At 41.3% G+C, this 23,237-nt stretch overlaps 1 protein-coding gene across 2 annotated transcripts in view; it reads right to left on the bottom strand.

Moving 5' to 3' along the window:
- Positions 1-23,237, bottom strand: part of LOC126278393 (protein borderless) — a 470,529-nt gene that overhangs the window by 379,694 nt on the left and 67,598 nt on the right. Inside the window, exon 2 of one of the 2 annotated variants that reach the window (XM_049978493.1) lies at positions 8,948-9,025. The exons of the other annotated variant lie outside the window; for it this stretch is intronic. The gene's annotated coding sequence lies outside the window, so the exon portion shown is untranslated. The remainder of the gene's footprint in view (positions 1-8,947; positions 9,026-23,237) is intronic. 2 annotated transcript variants of the gene reach the window in all.

Genomic DNA, 23,237 nt, shown 5'->3' with positions numbered 1-23,237 from the left:
GCAGCGACAGCGACCTAGGCCAAGCGTCACTGGGTCATGGCGAGGATGACGCTGACTGCGAAACCAGACACCGCTGGCACGCAGCTGCAGTTTACACAGTACACACGTCGCTACTGCGCTCCAGCTGCCTCCTAAAAAACGCAACTCGCCTCGCAAGAAGCCGTGTCCAGACCAGATGAGCAACTCTTGCCCTAGAACGATCTACATCTACATCTACATGATACTCTGCAATCACACTTCAGTGCCCGTCAGAGGTTTCATCGGACAACCTTCCCACTAGTTCTCTATTATTCCACTCTCGAACAGCGCGCGGAAAAACGAAAACCTGTATCTTTCCGTGCAAGGTCTGATTTCCTTTATTTTATAATGATGATCGTTTCTTCCCATGTAGATCAGTGCCAACAAATTATTTTCGCATTCGAAGGAGAAAGCTAGCGACTGAAATTTGATGAGACTATCCCATCGATGGCTCTAGACAAAGGTAATAACTTTCTTTCTGTCACCAGGTCTCTTGTTGGTTTTCCACATTTACATCTACATCAAACTCCGCAAGTCACCTAATGGTGTTTGGCGGAGGGTACTTTCGGTACCACTTTCTGATTCCTCCAGCCCTGTTCCACTAGCCCTGTCCCACTGCGTGGGAAGAATAATTGTCGGTAAGCCTCTCTATTGGCTCTAATTTCTCCAATTTTCTCCTCGTAGTCAATAGGCAAGATGTTTGTGGGGGGAAGTAATATGTTGTCCGACTCCTCCTGAAAAGCCCTGTACCGAAATTTCAATAGTAAAACTCTCCGTGATGGACAAAGCCTCTCTTGTAACGCCTGCCAGTGGAGTTTGTTTAGCATCTCAGTAACGCTCTCTCCTTAGCTAAACGATCCCGTCACGAAACACGCCTCTCTTCCTTGTATCTTCTCTATCACCTCCATCACTCTTACCTGATAGGGACCCCAGATAGATGAACAATACTCAAGAATCGGACGTACAAGCGCCTTATAAGTGACTTCCTTTGTGGGTAAGTTACGTTTCCTTAAGATTATTCTGACGAATCTGAGTCCGGTGTGCTGGCCAGAGTGGCTGTGCGGTTCTAGGCGCTTCAGTCTGGAACCGCGTGACCGCTACGGTCGCAGGTTCGAATCCTGCCTCGGGCATGGATGCGTGTGGTGTCCTTAGGTTAGTTAGGTTTAAGTACTTCTTAGTTCTAGGTGACTGATGACCATAGCAATTAAGTCCCATAGTGCTCAGAGCCATTTGAACCATTTTGAGTCTGGTGTCTAATTTTCCCACTTTTATATGGTCATTCCACTTAAGGTCGGTACGCCTAGATATTTTACGTGCAGATATACTGCATCTTTACGGCTTCTGGGATGTAACTGTTCCTGCGGCTGTCGATGAGCGCCGTCGGCGCTTTCGACCTGTCGAAATCCTCATCGCACAGTTTTTAGTAGCGATTTCAACAAACTGCGTGAAACTGGTGTTCTTCCAAAGTCCCATTTCTCTTCTGAACGTGTAGTGCAATAACCTCTGCAGGAATAGCAACACATTGTTCAAATGTAGCATAATCTTACTACCAGCACACGGCGACTCTCTGTGCGTATCAGTGTCCCACAAACACGTCTTCCACCTTCCTTTACCGAGCGATGTGGCGCAGTGGTTTGCACACTGGACTCCCATGCGGGAGGACGAGGGATCAAACCTGCGTCCGGCTATCCCGATTTAGGTTTTCTACAATTTCCCTACATCGCCCTAGGCGAATGTTGGGAAGATCCCTTTGAAAGATGACCTCGATACCGGGTGGACGTTAAACCCAAACTTACTTTCTTTCTTTCACATTCTTTTTGTATCTTTGGCAATGCTTTCGACTCCAGTAGAAGAAGTCATATCATACCCCGGACCAAGTCAAGAAACGGCAGTTTTTAATTTACACAATTAAAAAATACATGAGAAGCGCCCCAACGTGCACGAACGTCACACGTCTATCTCACAATTAGTAAAGTTCAGAGCAGTTGTGTCAGTTTTGTTGTACGCCATTTCATGTTTACCCATGGAGAGAACAGTGTCATGTTATCTTTGTTCCAGGTAGGTATGCTTGGCTTATTTAGGACGAGTGGCTCATTCTTAGCTCCGATACAACTCAGGTACAACGTATGTTGAAGATAGTTTTTAATATATTTGATTATTTCAATGTCTGTGTTTGTACGGTGTCTGAACCTTACATGCATGTTTGACGGAACAGACATTTCTTTGGCGATTACAAATGCTGTAAATATTACGAAGCTTCACTGCGGTGCAGCGTACAAAAAGGGAATGAAAATTTCTGGTTTAAAGAAAGTTCATATTGAATCCCTTTTCTCGGAGACAGTTATTCTTACGTTACATAGACACATTTGTGATTGTGTGTTTCGTAAACTGTGTGTCTCAAATTGTACGTAATTGATGTGCTCATTAAACTGTAATAATTTTCATTGATTATAAGTTTGCAATTAGTATTTTTCTAATAAAACAATTTCGACTTGTTTTTAATTTTTTATCTTAACCTAAGTTTTAATTTTGCCTGTTGGAGCTTCTAATGTTGTATTATAGCAAGTAACATATTCACTATAACAAAAATAATTTTTTTAGAAAAAAAGGAGAGTAGCATAATTCGAAGTAATTAATAATTATCTGATATTACCTCACATTCAATGAGAACAGAAGTGCATGTCCACAGTACTCACGTATAGAATATAATGCAATTTACTGCCAAATATACTGACCAAAAATTTAAAGCAAACTTATACTATTTCAATACAAGTTACTACAGATTTCTTTAAGCCGATTTTTTGCAAGCGTATGCGATATGTCTTTAAGAAAATACGCGATACCAGAGAAGATAGTAAAGGTTTTCAGGTAAACTTACAATAACTACACATGGCTAGTCATCCATGAGGGTAAAGTTGCGAAGCTCTTCCCAGTTAACTCTAGAATTCGCCAAGGATGTGTTTTGTCTCCAACTATCTTTTCACTGGTGCTGGATAAATTGATGAGGAAGGTAGTGGACGTGAAGAGAGCGATACAATAGGGACCGACTGAGCGATGGAAGAGCTTGACTTTGACGACGGTATCTGCCTCTTCTAGCAGAAAAATGCTGACGTGGAAGGGAAGCTGCAGGATCATGAACAAGAAGCCAAGAAAGTGAATGCTGCTAAGATGAAAATTATGAAAATTAAGACAAGAGATAGGAGAAAGCTGAGAGTGAACAATGAGGATATTGAAAAGCTAAACGAGGTCACGCACCTTAGACAGAGGAGCAGATGCCGATGTCAGAGCAAGAATCTGAACGACGAGTGGGGGCTTCATCCAAATGTATCCAATACGGAGGGCAAGAGATATTACCCTGACAACTAAACTGCGAATATTTATTCAAATGTGAAAGCAGGGCTGCTATACTGATGTAAGACTTGGAATGTTATCTCTACACTCACCAATGTTTTGCAAGTCTTCCTCAATAGATGTCTTAGGAAAACTCTTACAATCTTTTGACCAAATATGGTATCCAACGAAGACATCTGGAACAGAATTAGAGAAGAATCTATCGTCATCGAAATCAAGAGGAGGAGGTGGAGGTGGATCGGACACACCATCCAGAAATGCCAGGGTGCTGTAGACAGACAACCTCTCTGCTGGAAACTCACAGGGTACAAGGAAACGAGGAATACCAAGAACATCAAAGAAGATGACAATGTCGGAAGAGGCTGAGAGGGAAGATAAAAGTCCGGCCCTATATCTGAGTGGTCAGCGTGACAGATTGCCTTCCTACGGGCCCGGGGTCGATTTCCGGCTGGGTCGGGGATTTTCTCCGCTCAGGGACTGTGTATTGTGTTGTCTTCATCATCATTTCATCTCCATCCGTCGCGCAGATCGCCCAATATGGCATCGAATGTAGTAAGACCTGCTCCAAGGCGGACGGACCTGCCCCGTTGGGGGCCTCCCGGCCAATGTCGCCAAACTCTCATTTCAGTTTCCATTTACTCGTACAAACGTCATTTGATTTCATTAATACTACTCACTAATGATGCCACGTTTACATTGGATGGAATTAACAACATGCGTAAAATCATCGATGGTCGTTGGAAAATCCACACGCTATAGTGTAAACCAATTTCCATGTTCATTTTTCGACAAATGTTTACTGCGGGCACGATCGGTAACATGATGATAAGTCCAGTCACTTTAGAAGAGCGAATAACGCGGCAGAATTACTTACAATTTTTGGAAAATTCGTTTGCTGAACACCTTGTGGATGTCCGTTTGGCCACGTGGACAGCAGTGCACTTCCAGCATGACGGAGCCCCTCCATATTTTACCAGTCATGCAAGGGAACATCTCAACTTCACTTGCCATAATCGCTGGATTTGTCGTGGTACTACGATTAACTGGCCACCAGACGTCACGCCGTTAGCTTTTTGTTTATGGTGTTGGATGAAGCATAGGGTGTAAAAACGAAAGGTGTGAGTTTCGCACATTTATTATGAACTGTACAACGGCTATAATGTGGGGCTCATGATAATGCTTAGAGGTGAATGTGTTAAAATTCGTATTCTTCAGCTCAGACTTTGTAAAACGCGTGTTGTAATGTTTCGTAATTGTTGCACATATGCACATATATAAACCTATTTACTGAATAATACAGAACCTTAAATAATAATGTACATTAAATGTGTTAAGCCGCGGGAACCATTCGCAATAGGATTACGTCCCTAAGAAGATTTGGCTTTAAGTGATACTCCCTGTGATTTCCATGAGTGTTGACCATTCCTCCTGCGACATCCTGTACATTAGTAAGGTGCACTGTAGAGTGATACGAATTAAACATTCTTCTTAACATCTGTTTAGAAATACAGCCGGTTACAGAGAGGTTTCCATTTCATAACTATTCGCTAACCTTTTACCTTTCGCTTATTAGTTCACGACACTGTCAACTGTGACTTCGACAGGGTTCAAGCGCCCAGTTCTGTATTGTATAGCGTGTAACAGCTCTATCTAGAAATGCCATCATTTGATATTTAACTATGACTAATTGTAACCAAAACAACGCGCTTTTTATAGATCGTCTTGTGACTTAGCATTGAAACGGTATGCTTCCATAGTACAAAAGTTATAATACTGAAATCATCAAATACGGGAAGCCTTTAGTTACCGAATTGTAGTTTGCTGTCTTTTATAACGATTCATACCTAAAACAACGCGTTTTTGAGAGATTCTCATTGTGTTGATGCCTTGAAACATGATTTATTCTTATCATGTACTCTATAGAACTAATAAATAAACACCAAATACAGAGTTTAATTTTACGCAACATGGCGTCTCCTAAGTTCCATGTGTGACGTAAACCAGATGCCACGTCTCACTGACTACATCCCTCTGTACCTGGTAAGATTCCTCATTTCACGCTTTGCAGTAAAGCAGAATGTGGAATTCCACTCAGTGACGTAACCAGCCCCTCGCCCATGTGCGTTCTCACGTCACGTAAGATAATGGCTTAAGCGTGCAGAACGCAACGTATTAATGGTATTAATATGCGATTTAGAATAAGCCAACAACATAATTACAATCGTCTAACCTCATCTCCTTTTCAAAGGAGCTGAATTCGCTGTAAATGATATTCAAAGAGGCCGTGCATAACTAATGGCCGCCATATTCTTGTATGTGGAACACAAATATGTGCTGATATTTTTTTCTCCAAATATCCCCACTTCTCTATTCTAATACACATAATAAACACTTGATTTCATAGGTTCAACAAGTAGCACAATGCGATGTTTTTAAACGAATACACGATATACGCATTGAAACAAGTGCAACTGAGGATAATTACGTTAAATATTAAAACCATAAGATGCAGATAGATGCTTGCTGGTTGTTAGATAATATTTATAAAATATGGCACTTATGTAGATTACATGCTTTATTTAAAGCAAACCCACGTCAATACTCGTCGAGAAAACCACAGACTACATGGCTGTCGTGGTATAAACGTATGTTACAGATAACTGCATCTATATTCGAGCCTCAAAAACTGCACTGTTATCCACTACTACTACGTTGATCATGCCATCACTAACTTGACATTTCCTCGGTGGTCCTGCCGCCTTGGAGTGACATCGCATGCCTTGCTTCTCTGCCTGCTTTACGCCTTTGTTGCTGCATTACTGGTCACAACATGTTGTGCCTGCATGCTAGGACCAGGTGTTGCCTTGCTACCCTTCCACTTACAGAGCACCACCATTCCACTTCCAGTCATCAACATGCTGTATCGCACGCACAAGAATCTATCTGCATCTTACAGAGTCAATGTTTACCTATTGCGTTAGGTGGCAGACGTCAGGCGTCTGGTGTAGGGCATCAGGCGTCAGGCATAGAGGCAGCTGTCAGTCGAAAGTGGACATTGCCGGCTGTGACGTGAGTGCATACACTATGCTGGTTGCTTCCGCAAAAATACTATCAGCCGGCCGGAGTGGCCGTGCGGTTATAGGCGCTTCAGTTTGGAACCGCGTGACCGCTACGGTCGCAGGTTCGAATCCTGCCGCGGGCATGAATGTGTGTGATGTCCTTAGGTTAGTTAGGCTTAAGTAGATCAAAGTTCTAGGGCACCGATGACCTCTGATGTTTAGTCCCATAGCGCTCAGAGTTAAAAATACTATCACGCAGTCCACAAATAAATAACTTTGTTGTAAACGGAATTTTGTATGTATTTATTCACTTCCAATTTACCACCACGTAACTTACAGGCTTCAGGTAAATATTTGACTCATGTCGCCTGAGGTTCTCTTGAAGAATAGGACAAATGATTTTGGAGATATCATCTATATGATAGCGCCAACAGTCGTTTGCTACTTTCATCCAGGGTCCCTTATGACGCTTTCTTTATATGGCAAAATCACAATCGTCCAATACGTAAATTTATCTGCACGCATGGTCTGGAAATTGGACGTTCTTCCTTGTGTTCATGTCTCCAGCAGACGTTCCTGTTCTCTAGTAGCACTTGCAGGTCCACCAGGCATGGTGTGGAGGCGTCGGTTCTCTGGTTCTCAGCTTTGGCTCTTAACAAGAGGAGCCTCGCACACGCGACCGTTTCTCGGGTTACACTATCAGGTCGCAGTATTCATGGTATTGCTGTGCTGATCCGTCAATTCTCTGATTCCACTGCAGTTGCACATGTCGCACTAGTGTGCATTGTTGTGTGTGTGTGTGTGTGTGTGTGAGAGAGAGAGAGAGAGAGAGAGAGAGAGAGAGAGAGAGAAAGAGAGAGTGTAGGAGGTAGACCTGCAAGGAATAAATATACGTCCAAATTCTTTTACAGAATCAATTTCTCAAAACAGGTCAGCTGAAATCGTGCTGGAACCAGTATGGCCTAAATCAGCATTCATGAGGCTATATTAACGTCATTTGATTAGTAGCCTCTTCCTACTAAACAGCGACTGTTTGAGCTAAGTGAACTATAGCATTTTACACCGGTTTTTGCGATGAAATAGTGTGTTTTGACTGTGATGGTGAAAATTGTCCTCAAGCAACATTTTAGTAGGGGCAAACGTAATGTGTTGTGCTACTCACCAGAAAAAATATAAACGATGCTACTGATTGGATTTTATTACTATTATTACAAATTACAAAGGCCTACTGAAGACTATGTTCAATAACAGCAGTTTGTAGGCTGACCAATGGTGGTAAACCACAACGGAGTTGCAAAGTAATTATTTTCCCTAAGTAAGATGTTTAAAAATTCTAAAATATCTGCAAATACATAGGCAGTGCAAAAGTACGTCGTTTACATTGATAGTGAGGATACTACATCAAAACAACTCCAAGACTCAAATCAATAAATGAAGTCACACATGTCTGCACTGTAAAGAAAGCACGAGCTAATTTCCCAATATGCACATATTCACCGATTTTGTACTCAAAATTCTAAAGTACGTGCCACAATGTCTGATTTCCTTGTCTAGAAGTTAGGCTTCATAATTTAGTCTCTTTGAACTAACCTGACCAGGCTTAGAACTGCAAAAGAAAACAAGTTACCTAAAATATTACTCTAAACTGGCAAATAGACAGACTCAATGTAACTAATTAAGTCTATTTATTATCCACGTTACAACACACCTTCAAGATATACACATCAAAAAAGTTTTGAATCACCCCAGCTCCCAGAACTCAGGAAGATAGACGTTGACTGTGTATATTGTATTGCAGACACAGTCCCTTTGACTGTTCAGAGATGCCACTAAACCCGCCAAAAGATGTAAACAACCATGCAGCCCCTATCCCTATTAGATGGAGGGGGTCCGTCAGCCGATCAGTTCCAGTCATTCCACCAGGAAGGAGGTAAACGGCTCGTGTTGTCTGTGGTTCAACCATGCCTAGACGGTCAATACCGCTGTTCGATCGCATCCGCATTGTAACTTTGTGCCAGGAAGGACTCTCAACAACGGAAGTGCCCGGGCGTCTCCGAGTGAACCAAAGCGATGTTGTTCGGACATGGAAGAAATACAGAGAGACAGGAACTGTCGATGATATGCCTCGCTCAGTCCGCCCAAGGGCTACGACTGCAGTGGATGACCGCTACCTACGGATCTTCACGGCAACGCCACCATGTTGAATAATGCTTTTCCTGCAGCCACAGGACGTCGTATCACGACTCAAACTGTTCGCAATAGGCTGTTTATGATGTAGCTTTCGAAGCACTTCAGTGTGCTGTCTGAAAAATATCGATGTTGCATTCTTCTCAGCTGTATGTCAAAGTTGACAAATCAAAAGAACTTTGTTACCTCTAATAGATCTACTATACTAGTTTCCTTCTTGGTCAATTCTTGGTTTTCACCTGTTAAAATCTTAACATTGCTAGATAAATGTACAAAACGTTTCGCGATAGTGATGCTTCATGAATGTGGCTGGACTCGCCAGCTTCGCTTACCGTGTTGCTCTGCCGCAGGCGAGGGACGCACTGCACTTCCGCGGGCGCGCCACCACGCACGCACAGTGGTGGGCGGTCCTGGAACACGCCCCAGCAGCCAAATCAGTCTTCGCATTGTGTCTCCTCCCGTCAATCTAGCAGCCATCAAAGCTTTGCCTCAATAGACCGGAATCCACAAGCCTGTCACAGCTCTTCGATAAACACCACGACTTCTTTGTGCCTGTCTGCACACTCCACCAGCCATCAGGGCTTCTACTGGCGTCATACCATTTTTCATTTACTTCTGCCCTGTGCCGTTTTCTATGTACACGCTACGACCAGTGTCCTCAACATCTATGATACACGACAATTGTTTGTTTTGCCCTACATTTTTCCTCTCTGACCCTCCCCGGTGCTCCTGCCAATCCAGATAATGTGGATCCTTTAGTAGATTTTGTTTTACAATTGCTATTACAGGCTTCTGGATGCTGTAGAGAGGACTTTTGATGGAGAACCAATGTCCAGAAACGTATCGTTTGTAAATAAAATATATTTGAATACCGAATCACTGTAAAATCTCCCGCTCCACCGTATGCACACAAATTGTGAAGAGTGTTCCATAGTCGGTCCCCGCTCTGTATACTTCTTCCGACTACAACGACCGGAAGAAACTGCTACGTTCGTAAACTGGAGGGTTCAATGCGGTGCTCCACGAACGCGAACCACTTTCGGCTTTGAAGAAGCGTCAGTCATTATGTAGAACAGAACCCAACGATAAGTTTTCGAAGCACTGCCCACGTTGATGATTCCTGTAGAGCGCAGAGGTCAGAGCTTACTGCTTCCCATGTATGCAAGCAGACATGCGTGGAATTTGAGTGTGATTCGATCTTCAAACTTATTTCACATGCGAACGATACATTTCCGAGTATGGGTTCCTTAAAGAATCATTATCTTCTAAGTTCCCTCTGAACCCTTATAAACCTGTGATAGGAACTGTGAAGAATACGGCACATTCATATCCTCAAGGCTTTTTTTATCGTGGAAGTGCCACTTGGCACGACCGGTTTATGGAAAAACCAGGGTCCTTTTTTTACTTGACATGATGTGTTAAAAATTAAACTTAATCATCATTGATTAAAATGCACTGGATCGAACGAGTCTCCACTCTTTGTGCGTCTAGGCTTAATGATCGTTTACATGACACAGCCTCTTCACAGGATGAATATTTTTCAACTGTTTCTAGCAATCATTTTATCCTGAAACAATAATTTTATCTTGAAACTCTTCCATTGCTCAGTGTTTGCATAAAAACGACAATATGAGGTTGTAGGCCCGCCTTGATGACAAACAATTTTATTTTTACTTGTTTATTCCCAAACTAGTTACAACGACAATATCACCATGATCAGAGTTTTTTTTAATTCTAAAATATTCAAAAATTGGCGTCGTTATAAACGTTATTATATACGTACTGTTTGGTTCAGAATAGTGTATTCTGTGAATAGCTTCACAATTTCTTATTTGCTTTAAGCCACAGAAAGGATTTTATATTTGTTGCCGTTATTTCCTGTGTATTTTCTGTGTTTTTGTTGTCGTTTCTTCGGCATACAAATTTCATCTGCAACTGTATCAGTGGCAGTTGTCAAACAAATATGGAAACGCCGAGTAACGAACGTGAGTACATGACAAATTACGCAACAACCTAGTGACCACCAAAACTATATCCACAACACTAACGCAATTCCCAATGGTATACGTTGACGTATATAAGCTCACTTTTTCATAATTATATAACAGCCATTCCTACAGTTGAAAATGGCATATCTTATGCCGAAGGAACGCCAACAAACCTAAAAACCATACTGTGACTTAAGGTAAATGAGGTACCATGAAACTATTCACAGAATACGATATTTGGAGTCAAGCAATACACATCTAATAATGTTTTATCATGTTTATAAATATTCTGTTTTTGTGTGTTTTAGAATTTGAAAAACACTGATGATGCTATATTGTGGTTCAAACTAGTTTGCGAATAAATACATTAAAATGTTTTGCAACATGGCGGACCCAGAGTCCCATACTGTTACCTTTTTATCAGATTCGAAAATAAGAAACGACAGGAATAAGTTAAGCGCGCGACCAACTGTACAGAGCAGTGGGATGCGAAATGAAGACACTGCCTAAACACACGTCAGATTTTCTAGCGAATAAATTGTGGATAGAATCATTGATATCAAAAGCATGTTTGGAAAGAAGTGAAAATGGATGAGGATCAATGCCGATGGATGGATCAGAGGAGGAGGAAAGTTTGGTGCTGGACTTCGAGGAGTGTTCGATATGAAGGTGCTGGAACAGAAAGCAGTGAGGGTAAGTTGGTTGTGATCAAGAGTCTGGGAGGAAAATAGGAGCAATAATCTAACGAAAGGATATAGGGACTAGGGTTACATTGGTAGGATATGTGAATGTTAGCGTGGGCTTTTGCATTAAAAAGAGGGAACCTGTTGATATTTCCTGGCTGGTTGAAACTATGTGCCCGAGGGGGACTGGGATCTTTCCCATTCACGGGAAGATGCCCTGCCGACTGGGCTATCCAAGATACCTCACGATCCCATCTCACAGATTTACTTCCGATAGTAGCTATTTTGTTAGCCTTCAAAATTCAAAGAATATCTCCTACGTACCTTGCGGGTTCCTGCTGTTTCTTTAATATGGAGGATGTAGCGTTGGTTCTAGGTGGAAGGCATGTGGATATTGATGTTGGTGCCGCAGCAGTCCAGGATTGGAGAGACTTGACGTGACTGTGAGGTTTCTTTTGTTAGGGAATTGTATAGGATTTGCAAGTATGTTTGAAGAATTTGCAGAGGGGAGAATATTATTATCTGATAGAGGATACAAATAGAAAAGGAGTGACAGGTGCGGAATGTGAGATGGAGCAAAATAAGTGTGTTACCAATGTAGGGTTGGGATTTGTTTGACAGGGCATGTTGGTAGGTGTGCCCATGACATTCACACATAGCACTCCCAGTGTGTCGGCTTGATGGTGACTATACATTGATCACCTAGAACATTACGACACCTTACATAATTGGTGATACCTTTGGCACAAGTAAAATTGGTGATGCATTGTGGCATTTAAGCAATGAAGCCTTGGTAGGTTGTTGGAGGGAGTTGTCACCATATGTGCATACACGTGTCACTTAATTCCCGCAAAACTTAGGGAGGGGGGCGGTTATCTCTGACACCATGTTCAATCACATTCCACATATGTGAGACATGTTGCGGCTCGCGTTGTTGCCATTGGTAGGTTAATAGGGATAGTGGCGTCTCGTTTTCTTCTTGTGTTTACTGGCACCACTACGTTTGCTAGCGTTGTTTATCTGCAAATGGCAGCAGCATTGGTTATCGATATCTAGTACGATGGTACTATCTTTGGAAGGACGTCAAGTTTTCCGGGTCGGAGTGTGTCGGGGAGTTCGGTTGGGATGGGGCAGCAGTGAGGTCCGGCAGCGTGAGGACATGCCGGAAAGCTGGCGGCATGCAGGCACTGATGGATCGAGACGCTATAGTTGCGAGGGCCACAACCTCATTGTCCACTGGACACAGGACGTTTGATGGCCGCTAACGCCCCAGTTACCTGCACTGGAGGTTGGCTTATTTTTGCGGCAGTGTACCTTTCCTCGGCTTGTCGCTGCTGACCGGTAAGGCGTGTAGTTCGACAGCCTCCTTGATTGTGGTTCGGATATTTTGTTTCTTTTGGACTATTTTGGTCGTAGTGGTCCCTTCTGCTTATTGATGTTCTAAACACCAGATTCTGAAGACGCAGTGCTGTCCGCCAGTTCCGCCTTGCCTGGGTTATTCCATCATTGCATTGGTTGTCAGATGTGTAGATTTTGCAAGAGTGTTTCAACTGCCACTAGTTTGAGTGCCAACCGGTAAAGTGAATACAACTCTTGGCTACCTGTTTCATCGTTTATGAAGTTGAGCGACTTTCCCAGGTCGATCCTTGGAGCACTGCATGAAGCCCACTTCTCTCTTGATTTGTGCAGACTGAAATGATCGTTTTTTGAAAAAAAATTTTGAATTATTACTGTTTGTGCCTTCAGCCGACAAAGAGTTTGAATTTCTTGTTAATACAGCCTTCATCCGTGAGTGTAACTTGTCTTAAGAAATTTTAATTACACAAAATATCTTAACAGTGAAATGTTGATGATTGTTCTTAAAATCTCTCTCGAAGAAGTTTAATTGCTTCTCAAAAATTTGCTATCCAGGCCTTCAGCCATCAAGTTGTTTTTTTGAGTTATTACTACTGGGCCTTTAACCGACAAGTAATTTGAATTTCTAGTCAAGAAGGCCTTCAGCCGTGAGTGCAACCTGCTTAAGATTTTTCTTTAACTAGACATTGTGTCTTAATAGCCAAACTGAATAATTGTTCCTTACTGTCAACTTTATTTGCAATTGTTTCCAAATAAAGTGTATGTGATCACAAAAAATCTGAGAAACCAACAGTAACTAATTAGGCCCCATCCACACCGAATCCTGCCTTTCCCTAAGTACCATGTCTCAATATGTTCAGTCGGTTTCAGATCTGACGACTTCGAGGGCCAACACATCAACTGAATTTCGCTGAAAAATGATGATGATGTTTGGTTTGTGGGGCACTCAGCAGCACCTGTACAAATTTGCTCAGTCCAATCTCGCAATTGTGAGGAATGATGATGATGAAATGGTAAGGACAACACAAACACTCAGTCATCTCGTGGCAGGTCAAAATCCCTGACCCCGCCGAGAATCTAGCCCGGGACCCCACGCTCGGGAAGCAACAGTGCGACCGCGAGACCAAGAGCTACGAATGCGCTGAAAAGTGCCACTGCCGTCGGGAAACATAATCGTCATGAAGTGGTGAACGTGGTCCGCAGCCAGTGTACGATACACCTTGACCGTCACCATGCCCAAGTGAATGTTCCTGCAGCATAATGGAGCGGCAGACAGATTGTCTCTTGCCCCACAGTAGAGATGTCAAAGACCAGTTGCTCTTGAAGACCACGGGTTCGCGCTCTCCCATCATCGTGATGAAGAAGGTGTCGGGATTCAGCGCACCATACAACACTCTGCCAATGCGCCAACGTCCAGAGCCGATGGTCGCGTGTCCATTTAAGTCGCAGTTGTTGATGTTGTAGTGTTAACATTGGCACATGCATGGGTCGTCGGTTGCCCACGTTAGAAGTGATCGGTGCACTGTGTGTTTAGACTTACGAGTACTTGTACTCTGCCCAACATTGAAGCCTGATGTTAGCTCTGCCACAGTTCGCCGCTTGTCTTGCTTTACCAGTCTGCCCCAGCCTACGTCAGACATATGTGATGAAGAGTGGCCGCCCAATCCCCCGGTTGGACTGTGTAAGATTGGGTCTTTGTACGGGCGCTGATGACCACGCAGTTGACCGCATCTCAAAACAAACATCATCTTCAACAACCCACGACGGGACGTGGTTTCACCTTGGTTTCACCACATGTTGAAGACACTCACCACAGCACCCCTCGAACACTGACCAGTCGTACAGTTTCCGAAATCCCCGTGTCGGGCCATCACAATCTGCCCTCGGCCAAACTCAGATAGACGCCCGCCTCCCCATTCTACACAGGGACAGTAGGCACACTGACACTACATACAACTTGCGTGTGTCTGACAAGGAGTCATTCGTGGCCATGCGACGCTGTTGTCCCCTGGACGGGTTTATATCGACGGTAGGTAGGAGGTCTTAATGTTCTGGCTGATCAGCGTACGTGCTGGACCCTGCCAGCTTCCGTCCTACCGACTCTCCTTCAGAGATCTTACTCTTTCGGCGCTCGTGATGCGTCCGCGATTGGTTGTAGACAGGAGAAACAACCCTGGCGGCGAAGACTGTAGCTATGAAAACGTCCATTATAGTTGGAGCCGGCAGCGTTGAGCGCGTTTTGGGATGGAATTCGTAACGAAAAAGGTTGTTGGCCATTATCGGATTATATGTTGTTGGGCATTCTGACTCGTGACCTGCCTCTCTGGTGCTCTTGGACAAGGACTTCAACTGACATAATAAGGTAACATCATTGTATTTATGTCATTCGTTGGGGACACGTTTACTGTCCTCCGTGTTGCAATTGTGATGAACCTGAGACAGATTACTGGTTCATTCTCAAACACGAAACTCTGTGCACAATTTATCTTGTGATACGGCGCTACCAAACTTGTTGTGCCATTCCGACTCCAGTAATTCATGTTGACGTCTGATTGCATTGATATTCTGGTTTACCACTTAAACCATGGGACTTACTGTGTATTATTTCTTAGTCTTAGTGTATAGTCTGTTTCAGAAAGCACTGTATATAATTGAACAGACCACTGCACCAATGTATGGTCACTCCGCCAGATCTTTCTGCGGAGTCTTGAATGTTTGGGTCCATCAAGGATGTATAATTAATGAAAGTCTATTTTATCATTTTATGCCTTTTCTTGAGGTAATTTTACGCTAGTTTGATTTGAATTGCTTGTTTAAAACACCTTTGGTTGAAGTGTGATTTGGTTACTGCTTGGAGGTAGTGACAATTTATTTAACTAGTTTTGGTATTAGTTTGATCTTGTTTTTTTTTTTCTTATAGCGTTCTAAGTGCACTTTCTTGGGTTCATTAGGATAGGATTATTTATTTAAAGAGTTTAACTTGTAGCGTGTTCGTTATCGTACAGGGACGCTTGATTTATTGCATCATAATTTCTTACGGTTTGTTGCCTCCCTGAACCTGGGTTGGGCATTTGACATACGCCTTTGGCCCGTTTCGTGTCTTTCTTATTTAGTCGAATCTGACGTTTCGTTTATGCTCCAGGTACACTCAATAACAGTTTCCCGTTGTGAGATTAATGCTGTTTGAGGGGGTATATGTGAAACAAAGTCGATCTGAGACTTGAATACCTCACTCTATTTGTCTGGTTGGCGCCTGCAGCTCAGATACATTTATATCAAATGGTTCAAATGGCTCTGAGAACTATGGGACTTAACGTCTGAGGTCATCAGGGTAGAACTTAGAACTACTTAAACTTAACTAACCTAAGGACATGAAAAACATCAATGCCCGAGGCAGGATTCGAACCTGCGTCCGTAGCAGTCGGGCGCTTCCGGACTGAGCAGCTAGAACCGCTTTTTTTCGGTCAGATACATTTACAAGATAAGCGTCGTTTACTGGTCCAAGATCAATAAACGTAATGAATTTCTGTATATGTAATTATTGCCTCTCCTTTTCAGGAGTAAGCTGTATTAAGATGAAAGACATACGCGTGCTTATTCTGTCTATTCAGTTACGAATGCATTTAGCAAGCGTGTTGTCCACTGTCTGTAAGTCAATTTTATCACTATTCAGAATGCTTCAGACTAGTCCTTGAGATACTTAACACTGAAAGCATTTTATTGTACTCGCGTGACTACAATCCCATGAAGTTTGCATTAACGTAAATTGGCTTTTGCCTTTCGATCTGTAACGATCGATTCCTATCAGTCGACTCTTATTCATGGCACAATAATCCCATGAAAGCTGCATTAGCGTAAATCGTCTGCTGCCCTCTGACGTTGAACTAGTAATCACTATAAGAACAAGCACTTCAGGAAACTGTTATCTAATCCTAGTTTGTTGTTTTCACTAATTGTATCTGTATCAGAATTAGTGTCTCAAGGGAATCTTGTGCCTGTTTAGATATCTGGTAAGCATTCAGTTGGCAAAATTTTTCATTATAATTGTTGTTTGAATTCATTGTTTTCATGAATAAAACTTTGTGTGCAATGAAAGATGAAGTTCTCCCTCGCTCCAAGGTCCAGTCATTCCACTTAGTCCGTTATGGGCGTTTTATGAGGCGCCGATGTATCCCCTTATCAAGTGCACTGGACAGAAACAACACCTTTGATGTGTTGTCTGAGCCAATATATACGTTGACTGCGATACAGAGGGCGGGGAATTATTCCTCAACGGCTAGTAAGTGACTACGCATATTTATAATGAGACCTTTTCTGCCCAGTGTTGTTGGTTGATCTCTTTCAGCTTGTACAAGCAATCCTGTCTTGATATATTATTGATAGTAAGAATGTCTGTGTTTATACAGACATTATAAACACAGACATTCTAACGATAAAAAATGCAGCCGTACCTTCTCGGGCTAAAATGGTGTCAAAGTATTTTGTCACGAGACATGCGTGGTAAGGTTTGTGGACTCCATGACAATTTGAATCTGTCCTGGAACTCGGATAGCCAAGTTGTAAGAGGTCCATAATTAGAGAACTTGTTGCTAGCGCACACGAGCTGATGTAATTTAGATGTATTGCTCACGCGCTGCCTGTGATATGTAAGCTTATCAGACACCGTGCACATTTTGGATTTTTTGTGTATGTATGATTTTTTTCCTATCGAAAGTAGAATTTGTGTCTGTATGCACTATGAAATCTTTAAGATGTAACAAACAACAGTAGACTTTGACATTTTTCATTGTGATATCTCAACATCTTGACTATTTTACATTTTTTGCTACTACATTATGATACAGTGTGTACATTTTTTGCACTTGAAAACTGTCTATATTTTTAACCTAATACGTTTTCTGTCATGATATTTTGCCTATTCTAGGTTTTTTTGGCACTACATTATGATACTGTGTATACATTTTTTGCACTTGAAAATTCTCTATGTTTTTGACCTAATATTTTTTCTGTCATGCTATGCTGTATGCTTACTAGAAACAAGTTTTTATATAATGGATATATGAATTAAATGCAAGATATTAATCCTTATTCATCATTTTTCAGAAAGCAATACCGTGTAAAAGAAATGAATTAAACAACCTCAGTGGTTTACTATGAAATGGGAATTTTACCATCAGAATGAAGGAAAGAAAATGCAATATCTTGTCATGAAGAGTAAATGGATCAGAATTAACAAGCATTAACCAGAATATACTGTACACATCGTATGATAGCAGTCTTGACTAATTATTTTTCTTTCAGAATACAAGGCGATTGATGCAGACTGTCAGACAGAACTACAGATGTTAATTTTAGTGATGAAATATGCTAGAAGTAAGAAACTCTATACTATATGAAGTAATGAATGATAATGAATAATTGTATGAAGTAAATGGTAATATGAATATGCATAATGAAGTGTCTATTTTTTGCAGATGATGATAAATGATGATGAATAGTTATATGAAGAATATGCTAATATGAATAATGAAGTTTCTCTTTGCAGATGATGATAATGATGAAGTTTATATATTTACTGTTAGTTAAGAAATGCTATGTAGTTAATTAAGTATTTGTTGCAGTTCCTTTTGACAGTATGTCTTATGTCGCATAGTATAATGACTGAATGTTTTGGGAAAGACAGCTAGAGTACATACATATCATGTACACGTTTCATTACCTGTTAATTCGAAGTTCACTACTTTTCAGCATAATATGCATTTCTTCTTTCAGTTCAATAATCCATTTTGTATTTTTTCCAGGAGAAGCTTTTCGTGACATAATATGCTATAAGTAGTTAGTTATTAAACCTGTTCTAGTACTTGCATTTTTTTACCCAGTTGTGTCTATCATTTATGAATGTGATCACATATACTGTACTTGTTTCATAACCTTGCTACAGCTGACTCATGACGAATGACGTTAATAATCCTTATTTCCAGCAATAAGTCAAAAGCAAATATTATCTTGCCCCAGCAATTAATTATCGATCCCAGTGCAATGAATTGCCAAAAAAAAATTATTACAAGTCCCAACTATTACCAGTATACAACTAAATAATGCTACCAGGTTAAGATATATTTTTAGGCCTAAAGATAATGCAAATTTTCTGTGTATTGATTCCATTACGTCTATGTATTATTGGACTACCGACCTTGAGTAATAGTTCCAATGTCTTACATTTTAAATATGTCTTATGTCACTTACATAAAATCGTATATAAAGACCAGTAACTTGATGCTACACTCAATAACTCCTGTTTTAAATGATGACTTGTGAATAATACTGAATAATGTTTTGTAACTCTATATGAATACTTTGTAACTGGCCAATGAATGCCACTGATTGACTTGTGAATAACACTGAATAATGTTTTGTAACACTATATGAATACTTTGTAACTAGCCAATGAATGTCAGTAACTCAATAGCTCCTGTTTTAAATGATGACTTGTGAATAACACTGAATAATGTTTTGTAACACTATATGAATACTTTGTAACTGGCCAATGAATGCCACTGATTGACTTGTGAATAACACTGAATAATGTTTTGTAACGCTATATGAATACTTTGTAACTCGCCAATGGATGCCACTGATTCAGTCAGATGAGTTATGAATAGTATTTCGTAATACTCAATATTGTTCATATCGGTTGATACACTAGTGTAATTCTATGATGACTAGCATAAAACTTAATGTGTCCTTCACCTTCTGACCTAATTACTGCAATATCCGTTTATCCTGTCCATCCTCATGATCATGGAGCACTATATTGGTTTTTGCACTAATTCTACATTGCTGTAAGAGTATGGATTCTACAAGAATATGGTGTTGACATATCAAGCTGTCCACCACCTTGAACGATGGAGATGTTATTATGGTCCTACTGTTTGGTGTACCTAATGTACTACCAAAATGATAACATTGAATATTAATACAACATTTCAGTGTCTTGGCTACACTGATAAATACTTCAGGGAAGAGAACTTCAGATTGTCTCACTTGGTGTTGTGCTTCTGTAGAAAGATATGGACTTTCAGAGCAGCTACGTGCAACCTACTGTGCTACAACCATGATGCAATCCTTCCCATTCCTTTCCCAGTTCCTGTAAAATAGTAAAGGCTTATACAGTGCATTTAAATTCTTGTAAAATGATGTTTTATACTCAATGCGTGTGCACTCTTTTGTTAATATATTTTGTACTCATTGCGTATATACTTTGTCATTTCTGAATATGTTTTTTACTTAGTGCATGTGCACTTTGTCTAATTTCTTAATATGTTCTCCACTTATCAATGATGTATATACTCTGTGATTGTAGCCTTAGTAAACTAAATAGATTATAGAAAAATTTGTTGCTCGTGGCAAGTCCAATTGACTCACCATCGCTGCCAAATTTTTGCCCCCCAGTGGAGGGTTATGTAAGAAGTCCATAATTAGAGAACTTGTTGCTAGCGCACACGAGCTGATGTAATTTCGATGTATTGCTCACCCGCTGCCTGCGATATGTAAGCTAGAAGAGAATGTGAGACCAAAGAGTAGTATTGACTGCGGTAGGAACAGTAGCAGTTAGTTGTTGGTAGCGAGCAGTCTGGTCTGGTGAATCGTGTTGGCTGGGCCGGTCGTGTGCAGCGATGGCAGAGCCTGAGCGTTATAGGATAAGGTAAAAGCAGCCTCGCACATATGTAGTATTGTTAATCAAGTCCCATGTAAATGTTTAAAAACAAGATCTGTTAATAATAATCTTTCTCATAAAAAGTAACTTTTGACATTAATCTCAAATCAAACAATTCAATAATTTCTCCAATCCTTGGCCATCCCGATTATTGAAAAGAAAAATCAGTTCTTCCCTTTTATATAAGACAAATCTATCGGCCAGCATTGTACTTAGCTGCGCCAGGAAAAATTTCTTATAGGAGCAGATATATACGCGTTATCCGGCGATCTAATTAAGGTAAGATTTTTCAGTTTATTCAGAATGATGTATCAGGGCCATGACGCAGCATTGCTGACGTCCAAGATTTACCAGGTTAACTTGACTGTCAATTATTGAAAGGTTGTAGGTTTGTCACATTGTATTATATTTGTTGGGTAGTTTCGCTAAATGAGAATATTATTCATATTATTTTATTTTGTTGGGAAGTTACACTAAATTATTTTGTGGGGAGGTTACAAAGTGGTTAAGATGACCACTCGCGACTAGCGGGAAACACCGATTGGAGCCCTGACAAGGCACAACTTTTCATGGCTCGCAAACAGCTGATGTTAATCCAGATTCGCAAAATGGAAATCGATATCGTATTATCTTGATGCGTAAAAAGAGCCGTCAGAGTTTCACCTGTCTTCAGATTATCAGTTAATACGTCAGCCTGTGAGTCGCTAAACCACTGGTAGGAAATTTTGCCGTTTCAACTTTGTTTTAGCCTGTCTCGATAAACTTTAGACGTCGCTGATCCGCAGTTCCATTTAGACTGCCATTTCTGGAATGTTACGAAGTATCCGTGTTTTGTTCATTGTAATTTTGCTGATACCAAAAATCATTCGGACAGTACTTCAGCTTCTCCATAGGCATGGAATTACCTTTTCCTAGCCGGCCTTTGTGGACGAGCGGCTCTAGGCACTTCAGTCTGGAACCGCGCTGCTGGTACGGTCGCAGGTTCGAATCGTGCCTCGATCATGGATGTGTGTAATGTCCTTAGGTTAGTCAGATTTAAATGGTTCTAAGTGCTAGGGGATTGACGACCTCAGATGTTAAGTCCCATAGTGCTCAGAGCCATCTGAACTAATTTTTTGTTGGTAAATGTAACAATTATATTTTTGTTGTTCATTAGCAACTGTGAGGTCTAAGAAATTTATAGCTTGATTTCTTTCATTTTCAATTATGAACTTCGTTTTAATGTTCATTCAGTTGATCTCTGGTGTCATCAAATAGAAGTAGAGTGTCATTCACGTATTTTCTTTAATAATTTTTTCTTCAGGAAGTTCATTTTTCCCTTCAAAAAATTTATTTTCTAAGTGGCTGATGAAAATGTCAGGTAGAATGCCTGACATGTTGTTACCCATGGCTAAGCCTTCTTTTTGTAGGTATATTTTATCATTAAATGAGAAATAGTTTACAAATGCGGTGTAGAGTGGGAAGCGTGTATATGCCTACAAAAATGGGTACTCATACCGAGATTAAAACCATGTCGCCAGTAGTGAAAACATTATTTTTCGATTTATCTTAGTTGTGTGAACTAGGAAAGAGACTGGACTGATAAATGTGGCACGTTACTGCTGGCTATTGTTGACAGCATATTGTAAAGTTGTGTAGCCGTGTTTTAGTCACTTGGTGTTGAATTGTAATGACCAGAAATTTACTGCGCGTCTCTCACCATTATCTGTGTTATTGATAGACTGCATAAATCTCTCGCATTCGGAAATTCCTGGAACGTGTAGGGCGGGCAGCACTGAGTGGAGTCGCTCACCACGTTATATCTTTCAATGTCGATGTGAATACGAATGATGGGATGGTACTGCTAGTGTTCAGTTCTAGAACAGTAACCTGCTTGATTCCTGCTGAAACAAATGAAGTTAATTAAAATCTAGGTGACATACGTGGGTTGCACAGGGAGACAATTTAATCCTCTGGGTCTCTTCACACATTGGGAGAGCTCAGGACAGGATGATGTCACTCATGCTGTGAAACCTGTTCCAGCCATTGACAGTGGAGACACTTAAATCGCCGTTGTCGAATACATATTGATAGAAAGGTACACTTAGGATAGACTTTTCACTGTCATAGACAGCTGACAACTCCAGCTGTTGAGCTTGCGTGTAAGACCCATTTTACGTAAAAGCTCAACTGCAAATAAGTACTCACTTAATAACCTCTAAATAACTGCATTATATATACACAAACTCAGAAAAATTATTTTGTCTACTCACATAAAATGACTGTACAGGAAATACTGGGAAGGTATTATCCGTCTGTAAACGGAAAGGCGGGCAGCGCTCGTCGTGCGGCCTCGCGGGGTAGCCGCGCTGCCTTGGGCGCACGGTCCGGGCGGCTCCCACAGTCAAAGGTTCGAGTCCTCCCTCGGACATGGGCGTGTGTTTTGTCCTTGGCGTAGGTTAGTTTAAGATTCCCATAACACCTTACCACAAATACCGATTTTCCTTGTCGTGGAGGGAAGCTGCATTTCGCGTAAGGACGTTGCGACTGCCGCGCAGGATGACTAAGAACCAGTTCCCCCGCTAGCAATGCAGAAGAGTGTGCAGAGATTTACGTACATTCTGTGCATGATCATTTCCGGTGTCAGTATTATTAGTAACTCATTTTTGAACTTCGTGTAGTGTTTTGAGTATGACTGTGCACTGAGTCGTCAGTGATTCATAAGGCGCGCTGCGGAACTGATGATATAATTTTATAAACACTCTATAGTTGCTTCTTGTGACGTAGTAGTGTGGACAGAATAAGAATAGGGGTTCGTCTCCTCTCCTCGACCTTCAATTTGCAGACCTTTGAAGGAGGAATGTGCGTGAATCGCAATCTAACGACCGGTCTTTGCTCA

The sequence above is a fragment of the Schistocerca gregaria genome, chromosome 6 (assembly GCF_023897955.1).
Source record: "Schistocerca gregaria isolate iqSchGreg1 chromosome 6, iqSchGreg1.2, whole genome shotgun sequence".
Classification (NCBI taxonomy): Eukaryota; Metazoa; Arthropoda; class Insecta; order Orthoptera; family Acrididae; genus Schistocerca; species Schistocerca gregaria.
This window is presented reverse-complemented; position numbering and strand designations above follow the sequence as displayed.